Source organism: Ambystoma mexicanum, chromosome 5q, assembly GCF_040938575.1.
Source record: "Ambystoma mexicanum isolate Mex_15411 chromosome 5q, UKY_AmexF1_1, whole genome shotgun sequence".
Classification (NCBI taxonomy): Eukaryota; Metazoa; Chordata; class Amphibia; order Caudata; family Ambystomatidae; genus Ambystoma; species Ambystoma mexicanum.
In genome coordinates, this window is record NC_090933.1 from 1,231,020,798 (window position 1) to 1,231,035,954 (window position 15,157).

The window sequence follows — 15,157 nt, forward strand, 5'->3', positions numbered from 1 at the left end:
GGAAGAGATGGGGGGTACAAGTCATTAGGGGAGAAAGAAAGGTAAAGACAAAGTGAGTAATAACAGTGGCGGGAGTGGGGGATGCGGTATGGACGAGAGACTATGAGGTGTAAATGTTAGAGGAGAATGTGGTGAGGTAGACATGATTTTGTGGTGAAGAGGAGGGATGCAAGGGCCCACAGTGCAGTTTGGTCATTAATGTGTAATATTTATGTGAACAGCTTACGCTAAAGCGAATTTACTACAGGGTGTAACATATCTTTTACACACACTATGGTTGCTTTGCAAACAAATGAGAATGTTACCAGCTTTTGAAAGCACTATTTAATTTAAATGCTTTAACCATATACTGTCCATTCATTGACAATGACACAGGGCTGGGGCATGAGAGCTGCAGAATTAAACAGAATGTACTGTTTTGTTTTCTTTAATGGTTAAAGAACTGCCTGTTTATTTTCTTTAATGGAAATAAACAGGCAGTCTTTGTGGCCTATTCTATTTTTAAGTGCAGTTCAATTCCCAATGTGAAATGTGACATTGCATCAAAACCATGGTATGTCCTAAAATAGCATTCTATTATACAAAGCACATTTTATTATTCTTTTTCAGTAGAATAAAGTTACAATGAGTAAGGTTTACATTTCTGAAATTACAAAAGATACTGTATAAACAGGGTATGTTGTAACATAACAATAGAACCATTGAGAAGAACATTTTCCATTCACTTGGATACATTAGAAGTGCACCACTATAGGAAGAAAGAAAAGCGTATGGATTGGCAATGCCATGTGTACATACATGAAATAATGATGGTTAACGTTCAAACGAGGAATACATTTGCAAAGAAATCACATTCAAAATGTCAACAAATATTATTTCCCGTAAACCCATTCTCACAATGTTAAAAGAAAATATATATTTTTATTTGTTTTAAGCCCAAACTCAAATGATGAACAATTAGTGTTTCATTGCCAGCCCAAGTAGAAGGCTGGTTAATGGGAGGAGCTAATCTGTTTGTTCATGTAAACTCTCGTTGTTAAACAATAGACCATGTAAGGGTAATGTATGTTGATGTTCTTGTATTCATGTCTTCAAGCAATTAAAATATAAACATGAAAAAAATACATTATTCAACCTCTAGTGTACTATGTTCTCTTGGAGCAGGGTCTACCATCTTGGTTTGCTTCGGAAAGGGGTTCAGTGCACTGAATTGCTGGCTGGGGTTATTCTCTAGAAGTATCAAGATTCCCAGGGATGGTTTAGAGCAAAACAAAGGGGGGTCTGGGAATCTCTCTACCAGTACGAACACAGGCCAATGACCTGTTCTTGGGTGAGTAACCCCTGGGAGAGAATCTACCAAGTCTTTAGCTCACTGTCCCTTCCCCAGAGAAGAAATATCCCCACATATCAGTCTTTGTCCTGCCCAGAGGCAGTCCAGCACCGAAATGCTAGGTAATTCGCATCTGCACAAGAGTACCAACAACAATCACATAGACATTTTTCAGCCTTGTTGGGCATCATCAGTGAGGTGAAGCTGTGCCTCTCTAAGTACAGTGAGCAAGGGGTCCACATCTGGATCACTCTGAAAACTTAGGGTGAGACCCAAAGTTAATTTATGCAAAACAAAGCGGGGTCTGGGAATCTCTCTACCAGTACGAACACAGGCCAATGACCTGTTCTTGGGTGAGTAACCCCTGGGAGAGAATCTACCAAGTCTTTAGCTCACTGTCCCTTCCCCAGAGAAGAAATATCCCCACATATCAGTCTTTGTCCTGCCCAGAGGCAGTCCAGCACCGAAATGCTAGGCAATTGACCTCTGAATAAGAGTACCAACAACAATCACATAGACATTTTTCAGCCTTGTTGGGCATCATCAGTGATGTGAAACTGTGCCTCTCTAAGAACAGTGAGCAAGGGATCCACGTCTGGATCTCCATGATAACTTAGGGTGAGACCCAAAGTTAATTTATGCAAAACAAAGGGGGGTCTGGGAATCTCTCTACCAGCACGAACACAGCCCAATGGCCTGATCTTCTGTGAATAACCTGTGGGGGACTCTACCAAGTCTTTAGCTCACTGCCCCTTTCACAGAGAAGAAATGTCCCCACATATCAGTCTTTGTCCTGCCCAGGGGCAGTCCAGCACCGAAATGCTAGGCAATTCGCATTTGAACAAGAGTACCAACAACAATCACATAGACGTTTTTCAGCCTTGTTGGGCATCATCAGTGAGGTGTAGCACAAACACAGCCCAATGACCTGTTCTTGGGTGAATAACCCCTGGGAGAGACTCTACCAAGTCTTTAGCTCACTGCCCCTTTCACAGGGAAGAAATGTCCCCGCATATCAGTCTTTGTCTTGCCCAGGGGCAGTCCAGCACCGAAATGCTAGGTAATTCGCATCTGCACAAGAGTACCAACTGCAACCTCATACACATGTTTCAGCCTTGTTGGGCATCATCATTGAGGTGAAGTTGTGCCTCTTTAAGAACAGTGAGCAGGGGGTCCACGTCTGGATCGCCCTGATAATTTAGGGTGAGACCCAAAGTTAATTTATGCAAAACAAAGGGGGGACTGGGAATCTCTGGTTTAGAACAACCTCTCTGCTGATCAAATATTACAAGTTCAGAATTGCTTGACAACCAACGTCAATGTCGGCCTCTGGTTAAAATAATAATAATCACTCTGGAGTCTCTTCATTATGACATGTTTATTGAAATGGTTCTACAGTTTGGGCAGCCATTTTTTGTTTCTTTCCTTTCTTACAGTCCCGTTATAGTTGTGCTTTGTTGGCTGTTTTGGCAGAGATGTACACCTCCTGTAGAGTGCTCACTAGTTGCCTCTGTTGTTACCCTGCTTCTTTTCTCATGGGACCACATTTCTGGAGGGTGTTCATCTGCTGGGATAGGGAGGTGACCAAGGGGAGGGCAGCATAAGCACTTGAAGACATTTTATGAAGTCTGCCCTAACACTAACTCTCAGGAGGTGGCACTGTGAGATAAGGATTATTATGTGTTGATGACAGGCCCTGTGTTGGGAGGCAGATGAATACATCATCTGCAGTGTCCGCACCTCCCCTTCATCCATCCTGAAGAATCAAAGGGAGGACCCCATTGATGGATCCCCCCCCGCTGCCATTTCATCTAAAGAAAAGATGGTATACACTCAGACAACGGTACCAGCCTTATGTTCTTGTAATCGAAGGAGAGGTGAACGTGAAAAATCAAGAGGAACTGAACACTTGGTGTGACCAGGTTACCAAAGCAAATGACGCCTCCGCAGGAACTGACATACAATTTATAGTGTTTATAGTGATTGCATCGAATGTCAAAGCATCGAATACCTTAGCATCTAAAGAAAAGCAATAAAAAAAGCATTGAATGCATTTTTTTCATTACTTTTTTTTTAATGGAGAGGGGTCCCACCAACCCCCGTTGTTTTACCCCTTAAAACTCATAATAATTAAAATAAAACCTTTACCTCTGAAACAAATGCATTTGATGTTTTTTTTCAATGCATTTTTTTTAATGCTTTTGGCATTCAATGCTTTGTATTCGATGCATTGACTGGATACCGACATACATAGATGTATTAGACATGAAGCAAATACACATCCACCATGAAGCTACACGAACAATAGGTGAAACTGCATGTAGACATGAAGAATATGCTTATACTCAATAGAGTAGAAAACACATATCCCATACACACTGAAACGCAAATAGGCATAAGAGCACACATGAAGCTTGCTTAATGCAAACGAAACAACAACAATGAGTGGCTATGTAAACGAGATAGACAGCGAAGCACCAGTCGGGTAAACGGAAGGCATTGCAAGTTCAACAGGCCTGCTGAGTTAACTGAAATCACTGTGCCGGGTAGCACAGTAAACAGCTGCCTGACCCCAGCCATGGTGATAGTAGGAATGGGAGTCTTGGGCCGACACTGAGGAAAAATGAAGAAGATAATGCCCAGGGGCAAAGCATTTCTCTTAGATAAAGTCGAGGAACAAAACAACTCAATAAAAACCAGATGCTTGCTAGCTAGGAGACAATATTGGAGAAAAGTAGCTTGACAAAATCTCTAGAGGGCAGGAAGGGTAAAGGCAGCCATATCTAAACAGATAGAAAATCCCAATAAAGGCGAGTAGAATAATTCAAAACATGGTCTCGGCACACATGACTTAGAGTTGAAAACTGTGCCTATTCATCAGTGCTAGATTCAGGATGCACCTGCCAGCAACTCCTTAAAATGTTCTCAGGACTACGACATGGGACAAGGTTAAGTTCACAGCTGGAAGCTCTGGCTCGTGGTCTAGAGGATTTGGGATATAAACTTTTAATTGGAAAAGTGGCCTCTCGATATCTCTCCAACTACCAGTACAGTTACTCATGTGTTGATGACCCGCCAAGTAATCAAGGTTGGTGATGTCCACACCAACCAATCACTATCCTCAATTCACAATATCTCATAATTAATACACTGGCCAATCCAGAGGCAGAAAAATGACATGTGGTTGATATTATGAATTTGGAGGTGGTTCTGGGTGGAGCTATCAGATATGCCATAACCAATGAGGGAACTGGACCCTATACATTGTGTGCGTGGATGATTCCCTTAACCAATACCCTACCATCATAGATTTTTTGTAACTGAGTTTGTCATACCATGCCAGTGATGACTCATTTGGCGTTTATAACATGTTACCTGCATTGAACAAATTGAGAACTCTAAGAATATGTGGCTTATGGATGTCACTGTTTTACATGGTTGATAACACAGGACTTTGTCAGTTACTTTGACTCTTCTGTTTTGTGGGTCTGGGATATCCCGGCCGACCCAGTCTGCTAACATGCTTGGATTTCCCTCGCTGCCATTACACATGGTATCAAAGGTTGGATGGTTGGCCAGGATCCCCAGAATTGTGTACCTTGCCGTTGTGATGCTTAAGACTGCAGAGGTGACCCATGGAGACTGGAAAAATTACGCATGAATAAAAGCGGTCATCAAGAGCCCTGGTGGAGAAAATCCTGCCTGACCCCACAGGGTGTCCCACAGGGCGAAGGCGAGCAGCTAATTGGCGGAAGGATGATATTGAGGAGCTTGGCTGATCCACCTGATGTAAGTATAGAGCTCTAGAAGAGCAGGTAGATGCTATCTTGCCAGTTCCTGCCCCCTCACCACTGTCATACTGGAACAGTCGGAGAAGAGCAATAAATGGGACCCACTGAATTGTTCCCATACCGCATCAACTTTGCCCATGTTCAATGAATATAGCGAGCGCAGCGAGTTACAGGCTAGGTTGACCAAGGGAGAGCAAGAGATCCAGAGGCAAAACAGCTAGCTGGAAGACATTGAGGAAAATTCAATAATCTCAAATGAGTGGGTGGGAGGACAAATAGTGCCTAAACTAGACAGAAGGAATGTGCAGGACTATAAGGATGAAGAGGGGCAAGCTAAGCGATGAAGTGAAAGGAGATATTGGAAGGACAGCAGAGGAGGATTTTGGATGAGGAAGAAAGAGAATGGTCTAGGATATTGTAGTAAGTGAAGAAAAGGGAAAGGCAGCATAGGGCGAACAAGGAAAAAGAGAAGAATCAACAGGAACAGATAAGGAGGGAAGTAGAAGAAATGGAGAAAGTGAGAAAGAAAAAGGAAGTAGAAGAAAATAAGGTGGAGGAAGTAGAAGAAGAAATGGAAAGGCAAATAGAGCAGACTAGAGAAAGGCAGTGAACGTAAGTCCAAAGGCTCATTATTGAGCGTACACTTTGAGGGAAAGAGAAAAGTGTGGAACAAGAGTGAGTAGAAGAGAGAAGTCTGGAATAAAGAAGTGTAGGATATAATGAGGAATAATACTCTTCCGGATGAAGATGAGGGAGCAGAAATATGCAGGAGGATTGGCAACCTATATAGAAGCTGATGGGTCAGTGGGGACACCCGCAGAGCAAGGAGGAGCATAGTAGGATCTCCACCAAGGGGGCCAAGTATACTGGAACAGGCATTATGTCACGCTCACCTGAATCTCCGCAGGAGCGATGGATTCCTTCGACCTCTGCTCTGCTCTGCCCTCACCCGGAAACCAGCTCTTACTCCCTTCACCGGGGTTCTATCTGTGAGACAAAGAATCGGTTTAGAATAGTTCCCAGACCCAGAGACCCTCCCTGGAGACTCCCTGTTGGTTCAAGTGTAGCTTCTAACGGGGAGGGCTCACCTCTTGTTTTAGGAAGGTGGGCTCTCCGTCCTGGCTCTGCAGGGGCGCTATGGTGCGGGCCAGATGGTTGCCGTGCTGACTAGAAGCTGTTCTCCTTGCTTGTTCTGGTGATGCTGTTGAAAAGAATGTCTCAGCCATTCCCCTTATGTGTGGCTGGAAAACGTTCAAAAGTCCCTGATAAAGTTCCAGGGGCAGTTACCTCACTGACCCTTAGTGCGTATAATGTCCAATGTCCTCGGATTTCCCAGTTGCTTCACTGGGTTTGAAAGGAAGATGTGCAGGTTTGTATTGTCTTTGTGTTTCTTGCTCACCGAGTGTCTATAAAGACTAACCTGTCTTTCTCTTGTGTTTTCTTGTCCTTGCAGATTGCCAAAGGAAAGTCCAACGGGCGGTGAAGATCAGAAGACTCGTAACTCGGATGGGAGGTGACGATCAGAAGGACCGCGAGTGAAGAATGAAGCTGCCGACGCCGTCGGAAAGCCACGGAAAGGTGAGTAGAGACTGGCGCTGTACAAATGCCTTTGTTCCTTTCTCTTTCAGATGTGGATCTTGTAGTAGCGAAGATGGAGGCCCAACCGGGCGCCGGAACTGCAGGTAAGCCGTAGAAGACTCCAGGGATTGGGATCAGGTAAGCGCATGCTTGATGCAACAGAGGAATACACGAAGCAAGTCTTGTTCTTTGGGCGTGGCTTTTATAGGGAGCCTCGCCCAAAGACTAGAGCATTGCATTAGTTCTGGATTGGCCAAAAAGGGGTCCATGCTAGTGGAACAGGAAGTCTCATGTTATTCTATGGCCGCAGGGGTTTTCATTGGCTGACATGGATATTAACCCTGTTTTTGCTTTCCATGCTTTCACCGACAGTGGACCTGCCTGTCTTCCCTTCTGCCTACCATGAACTGGATATGAGGGCGACTTGATATTGTCCCCTAGTCTGGTGCCCATGACACATTACAAGCAGTATATGGGACAAACCCTCTGAATCGATTAGACTTTTAGGACAGAGAAGACCAAGAAAGTGATGACAATTGTGGAACAATGTGTTCAGATGAGGAAAGATATGGAAGTGACCATGAGGTAAAAGAAGGAGCAGGGCATGTCCCATTTGCAGAAGGGACTTCAGAAAGTGAAATAGAATGGTTGGATTTAGAAGAACCAGAGGTGAGAGCTGCACCTACTGTGTAACCCAAGCAGTTGAAGGAACGATTGTGTGGTTTAGAAGAAACCACTCATCATGCAAATAGATTAAGGACACTGTCAGGACGCAGGAACATAAGCAGGACTGGCACATTCACCAAAACAAAGGTTTTACTGAACCACAGGATAATGTAAGAATGACACAGTTCCCATTGATAGGAAAGGGAGGAGGACAGCCACCATACATACTATGGGCAATTTAGAATGGTAGTTGCCGACATTGACATCGGGGGTGGGAAACTGGATTCATGAATTGGAAAGAATAACATTGGGTAGGACATTAGTAGTGGGTGACATTAAATGTTTGCTCAAGCCACCCTTGGGGAGAGGATTGATGGCAAGCCAGGTATCCCAGAATGATGGCACAGAATACAGCTCATGATGGATTGCATGGTTGCCGTATGGAAAGTGCTCAGAGTACAATACCCTAACACATCAGACATGATTGTGATCCTGATGTGCAATATGCGTGACGATGAGTACCCTGTTGCGTACATTAAAGAAATTCCAGAGTGTTGGCGCCCCGAAACTCAAGAGCCATGAGGCAAAACCATAGCTATTTCCTATCTCGGGAGGATAGCTCAGTGGCAACATGCTTGCCTTAGAAGCAAAATGACACAGAACAACACGGGTTCAATCCCCGGGTCCGTGCTTAGAAACCTCTGGGTATTAAGCACATTATAAATAACCTAACATAACATATCACATATTATGTCAAGGGTTGCCCTAGTAAATGAACAGACAATTGAAGTAATTAGTGGGAATTGGGGCAAAACCGTGGCCAGAGATTCAGATAGTCTATCACTGTCAACTATTACAAGAAAAGACGAGAAAGAAGCTTGAGGAAAGACGAAAAGAAGAAGCAAAGCTAGTTCTGAAAATAATATTGAATTTTTCCATAGAAAGGGCTGTGTTGAAAACTGGAGTGGGAGGAGTCACGCAAGACAAGTAGCAAGGGCAGATAGTGGCTGGAGGGAATTTTGCAGGAAGGGGAGAACATATTTATAGGTCACAAAGACAAGGGGGTGCGCCACAGGGAGAAGGGTTTGGGTTTCAGGCACCACAAGGAGGGGGATTTAATAGGGGATCCCCAGATTTGGGGGAATACCCCAACAATGCTGAACGTATGGGAAAATTGGACACATTGCTCGAGTGTGTAGAAACAGAGGAATAATGCAACAAAATTGGCAAGACCCAAGAGGGGGGATGGCCTATCCACCACCGTACAGCGCATAACCAGCCGAGCATTATGCCCACGATCACACACAGTATCAGAATCATTTTTACAGGGACACAGATGTACCTGTACCCACAATAGGCCAGCCCACAGATTGATGTGATGTGTTCAATACTATCTGTTACACCTGACCCATACGAGGAACCACGATTAGGGGTAACAATAGGTCACAAAATGTTCTCCTTTCTTGCAGATATAGGGACGCCGAAGTCCTTTGTTAAAGAGGGAAGAATTCCATTGTCAGGCAATGCCATGAATGCACCAGGCGTTCTGGGGATATGAATTTGGTTCAATTTACTGCTGACTTGCCTATCACTTTTTGGGAGCATGACCTCTTCATGCCACTGTTATACTCCCCCTAGACACCTGTTAACATTATGGGAAGGGACATGATGAGTCGGCTCAACGTGACCATCTCATTCACTGACAAGGCCATAGTATGTTCCACTCCAGGGATTCACTATCTGAACTCAAGGGAATTCATAGTGGCATTCTTGGGACAGAAAGCACAGTGGATCATACCCACGGACCACAAGGTGTTCCAATATGATGTGGACATTGGGCCTCATTAGAAGGTTGGAGGTAACCATGCCACTTTTAGCAGCATGGTTGCCTCCATACCGCAATCCGGGCCCGAGTTCCTTGAATGAGGAATTACCAGGCCATCACAACCTTGGCGGACCTGGTAATTCCCCGTCCGAGGAACCCGGACCCGGTCCATCCCCATTCCCATTCGAGCCCCCATAGGACTCAATGGGAATGGGGATCGAGCTAACAACGGGCCTGTTAATGACAGGCCCATTGTTAGCTCTCTGGTCCCCTCGCGGGACCCAGTAAGGACGCCTGTTTTTTCCAGGCGCCCACTGCGGGTCCCGCGAGGAGACCTTGTAATAGGGCGGAACGGGTTTATCGGCACTGGCACCTTTACCGGTGCCGGTAAACCCATTCCGCCAACCTTATAGTGAGGGCCATTGACTCGCATGGCTTCCTGGAATAAGGTGCAAAGTGTTGTGATTACCTATTGTAGTGGAGCAATTGCATGCGCCTGCAGGAAATCCTGCTCCACTACCTCCCATGTGTTGGAGACCTGAGATTGTGCCGTGTCTGACACATGCAGTTGTGCCAATACCACAGCATGTGTTCGAGAAAAGATACCCATTGAGACATCCCTACCAAATGTATCCCAAAGGGATAACAACTTGAGGGAAGAACTCCCTGACTGAATATGAGAAGGAGCAGAGAAACAAAGCCAGTGATCTCACAAAAGAGTATAAAAGACGTTCCAAGATACTGGCTCAAGAAGATGTATAGATCCTGAAGAGACTAATGATGAAGTAACGAATCAAGTGAACTTTTAAATGCGAAAAAGGAGATTACATGTGCACAAAGTGCTGCAGAAAATCAACAGCTCAATAATCGTACAGATGCTGAAACGCAAGGTAGACTAAGTCATCATATAAGCTGGCTATAAATAGTGAACAGGGCGCAGGTGAAGCCACAACTGTATAAAAGCTAGACATCGGTATCATGAATTTAGTAAGCCAAGACCCATGAAGTGGGAAGGGAGAACTGTGTCGCACAAAGAATAAGCTGAATCATGGCACTGCATGGTGAGATTTTTTGGCCTGGAGTAAAGACTGAAGTAGCCAAGGTCAACTATCTATTCTGGAAAGGAGCAAACATGCGAAACAATGAGTCATCCCCTGTTAGGCTGCAAGAAAGAACACCAAGAATGCCAAGTTTAATTCATTTAGGGCATTTAGAAACCTGCAAAATTGACCTAATCATGGTCTCCTGTCACATGAGCCAAGGATGAAAATGGAGCTTGAACTTGGAGTCACAGAAAACTATAGTGAGTGCTCTCACACCCATGTATTCTGAAAGACAAAGATACTTTGCAAGGCCAAGTTCAAATACTATCTTCATGGCAGAAGGCAGGGGCGATGAGAGATGCTGGGCTAATTGGGTGGGGAGGTAGTGTCATGCCCCATCTCTTTGCACCTGGGTCTTGATGCTAAGTGGACCTAATGTTCCAGATCTGGCACAAGCATGCCAACCAATTGTAGTGGTCCATATAACAAAGGACCTTAGAGGTTAAAAACAATGAAAAACTGTTTATCTAATGTTTCCAGAGACTACATGTTTTAGAGATACCTGCTAGTGGCCAGCCAATCACAATCCTAGTTCCTATAGAAAGTTTTTGTAGATGTTCCCCTTAAGCCAATCCCGATGCTTGGTAGATTTTTCATTATTGCCACAAAGTATGAAGTAATTTTGAGGTAAAAGCTTTGATTTGTGTGCGATCACTGAAAGAAATCGAGTGTCCATCCCTTGATGTTCGTTGTAACTTCCTGTTTTAGATAATTGTTAATAAAATAATTCTTTGCTATCTTCCTGAGTAGGTTTGATTATTTGGACTCAGAATGTATCTGTGTGATCCCATCCATTACATTTGCATGTTCCTAAAGGGCCTTAAGCTCACGTTGTAGCAATTTGGATACTTTAAATATCCAAACTAGTTCAGCTCCATATTTTCAGACGATCAGGCATCCTCCAAATTAGCTAGAAAAAAGCAGAGTTTCCTGTGGAGAGTGGCTGAATATAAATTAAACTTGCAAAAAGAACTGAGACAGTGGGAAGGTCTCCCTTTGAAGAAATCACTGCTCGGTTTCCACGGGTGCTCTGCGGATGGAAGGTGAAGTGGTCGGATTGGAGGAGGAGTCAATACCAAAGGCCTCAAGCGGATTAACGAATGGTAAGTAGACTAAGGGGAAATGCAACTAAAGGGATGGGATTGTGATAATTTTGCATAACAGGGACATATTGTGAAGATAAAGAGATACTGCCTAGGAGTCCTAATTAAAGGTAATTAGGAAGATATTTTTAATATCATTCAAGACAAGGAAGGAAGAAGTGAACGGTCAAATTTGTTGACAGAAATAGACAGGGAGATTAAGAGATGGAAAGGAAAAAGAAATAAGGCAGATGAGACAGCGCTCGTTCAAAATGAATGGATGGGAGGACAGACATGACTAAAGATAGATGGGAAAATGATTGAGGAAGTTAGGCAAAGAGAAGATAAGGACGAACAAGAAGGAAGGATAAGGAATGAGAGAAAAGATTGAAAGAGGATGAGCAGAAAAGGAAAAGTAGGTTGCGACGACAATAGATATATCAGGAGGAGCAAGAGAAAATTGAAGGACAAGCAGAGGAACAAAGAAAGTTTGACAATAGACAAAGAGTGATAAAGAAAGGGGCAGGAAGGAAAGAAAGAGAGAAGAAGCACACAGAATAAGGGACAAAGGATTACAGAGATGAAGGGAAGAAGAAGAAAAAGAAAAGAGTAAGGAGGGTAGAACGAATGCAAGAGGAAGAAAGGAATAGAAAGGATACAAGAAAGCAAAGGGAAGTAGATGAAGTAATAGAGCGAAAGAGGAGACAGCGAAGTTTGGATATTAATCTTATTTGTAAAGAACAAATGAGGCCGAGCCCAGAAATATGATGGAATAGAGTGGAAGAGATTCTCCCTATAAAGGACGCATCACCAGCATCATCTAGAATAGTGCTAGAAGAAGAAAGATTTGATGTGGAGAGCATTGGAGAAAGGATTGATAAAGTCTATCAATAGTTAAGATGAGATAGCTAGTATGGAATTCAAGGGAACGATGATCGATCCCCAGTACCTCAATCACGAAGTGAGGTGGGAATCCTGTTCAGTAATGAACATCGAGCATTGCCTTTGAGCAGATTGAACATAGGCAAAGGTGAGAAGGATGTTAGTCATACTAGTTGAGGTCTAGACATGTCAGACTAGGAAAGAGTGTCCTATCCCAAAGGACAATCACATAGTGAGAAGGGAGACACTCACCGTCCCTGCCATGGATAGGCTAATAGTAGGATCCGACAATGGGATGGGATTTATGCAGTTCCCCTTGTTAGGAAAGGAGGGAGCAAGACTGTAATACATTCCATGGCCACAGAAGGATAAGGATAACTTAAAGTTTAAGATCCCTAGTTTAACTTCGGGGGACAGGAAATGGATATACAAATTAGAAAAAATGACAGGAGGAAATACGCTGGCCATAGGGGACATGAAAGGTCTCCTGCTAGCCATTCTTGGAGAGAGGGCTGATGACATATGGAAAAGCTCTCTATACGAGCATTCCCCAGACAGCAGCCCTGGAGTGTATAAGACACCACCTCACTCACCATATGGAGCAAAGCAGAGTCCCTGTCAATTTCATTCTTGAGCTGTTGGAAATTGCTTTGACAAGAACTTTTTCACCTTTGAAGAAACATTTTACTTACAGATCAGTGGCACCGCCATGGGAGCGGCATTCGCTCCGAGTCTTGCTATCATCTTCATGGCAGAATATGAAGCTTCTTTTCTGCTCAATCAACAGAACCCATTCTTTGATAAAATCCTCAATTGGTACAGATGCATAGATGACATTCTGTTCGTCTGGAAAGGAACCATACCAGAACTCACTACGTTCCACACATGGCTGAACACTCAAGTAGCAGAAATTCATTTCACCTTGAACAACAGCCGTACAGCTATCAATTTCCTGGACTTAACTATCACCAGAGACGACAACAGGATTCAATGCACATTATACGGGAAAGGAACCGACCGCAACACACTGCTCCATTTCAACAGCAACCACCCACAAAGTCTGAGAACTAATTTACCATTTGGTCAATTTCTCAGAGTTTGCAGGAATTGTTCAGAAACGCAACAGTATCACCAGCATGCATCACACCTTGAATGTAAACTCGTGGCACGAGGCTACCCTAAAAAACTGGTCAAAAACACTTGCAAAAGAGTCTTATGCATACCCAGGGAGACATTGCTCCATCCCAAGGATCATGGCACACCAGAAGATCGTATCACCTGTGTGACCACTTTTGGACCAGACACTAACAGGATCAAAAAAATCATTAAACAATTCTGGCCACTTGTTCATCAAAACCTCCCAGACTAACCAATACCCAGGATGGCACTTAAAAGGTCGAAAAACCTCAGTTAATGGCTCACACATGCTCGTCTGCCCAAGAAATCTACCAGAACAGGATTGTGGGACCTCAGAACACCAACAAGCCACCACCCCTGCGGCAATTGCACAGTCTTCAAATATACAAGCAAAATCAAATCCTTCAAAATTGAAGGTAAGGACTGGACCCTCAGGCAATTCACCAATTGCAAAACTCCAAATGTGATATACGCCATTGAGTGCCCATGCGGGCTCCGGTATGTAGGCCAAATGACAAGACCAGTACACAAACGCATTGGGGAACATCGCTCCAAAATAAGATGCCGCTCTAAAACAGCACCACTGGTCTCCCACTACGTGCAATTCAAACATACACAGGAACAGTTGAAATGGTGGGTCCTTGACAAAATCCAGTACACCTCAAACATCAAAAATGCCCTCAATTATAAAGAGGCGTGGTGGATGTTCAAATTGCACACAATTGAACACGGACTAAATGAAGCCTCTCCCTCCGAAAACTACCACTAGAACAGAAATCTCTGCCTCTTTTTTGTGTTTTCTCAATCTTGTTCCCCTTTTTTCAGCAGGGTTAGACCTTACAAGATCATGTTCCTATAACATTTTCAACATAGGCACCTCCTCCACCCTCCACATTGGCACAGCCCAGCCTACCCCGCTTCAGCAACTCTAAACATCTACAGTACATGGTACAGTACTGACACATAGGCTCGTGCGCTCTACCACTCTGACAACCAGGCACAACACACACAGCTTCTCAATTTGTTTATCACCTTTATTGCCCGTACTTCACGACCAGACTATCTGTCTGCGCTGCCACATCTCCAGCCAGGCAGTCATCGCGGCCGAGCACACCATAGTACCGACTCATGCCCCTGGGTACATGCGCGAGTAGATCAGTGGCTCCACACTAGGGACACTACACACACTGTCCCTGAGCCATTCCACTAACTCCCAGCGCATGCGCCATAATGCTCGGCTCCCCGTTCCGTAGCGCACACTGCTCTTTAGCACAGGCGCACATCAGTGCATTCACTGTTCAGCGAGCTTGCAGCCCGAACGCACACCCGCGGATGGCAGCAGCGCTCGTGACAGCCGTATCCGCGAATTCAACGCAGGTAAGCTGTAGATCCCAGCAGTCCTCTACCGGTCTGCGCACACATAATACCGGTAATCTGTTTTTGCCCCATGGCACCCTGCTCACAGAAGATCTCCCACTCTTTCCAGATGCACCTTGTAATGAAGGCACCTTTGGCGCCTGATCGGTCCTCGTGACCGGTCTCCCAGCCAAACGGACTCACCCCTGGTCCAGTCACACAACAACTCCCCTAAGGCTGGGCCGTTAATCAGAGGTATGCTATATCTTGTATACCTTTAGATACAAATGCTTATTTAACTTGCACCAAAGTTAGGATACAGCAGCACCCTTGTATATTTCTCTCTCTCGTTTTGCTCCCTCCTATGGAATGCTATCGCTGCAGCCCTGCCTACGGACACTACAGGG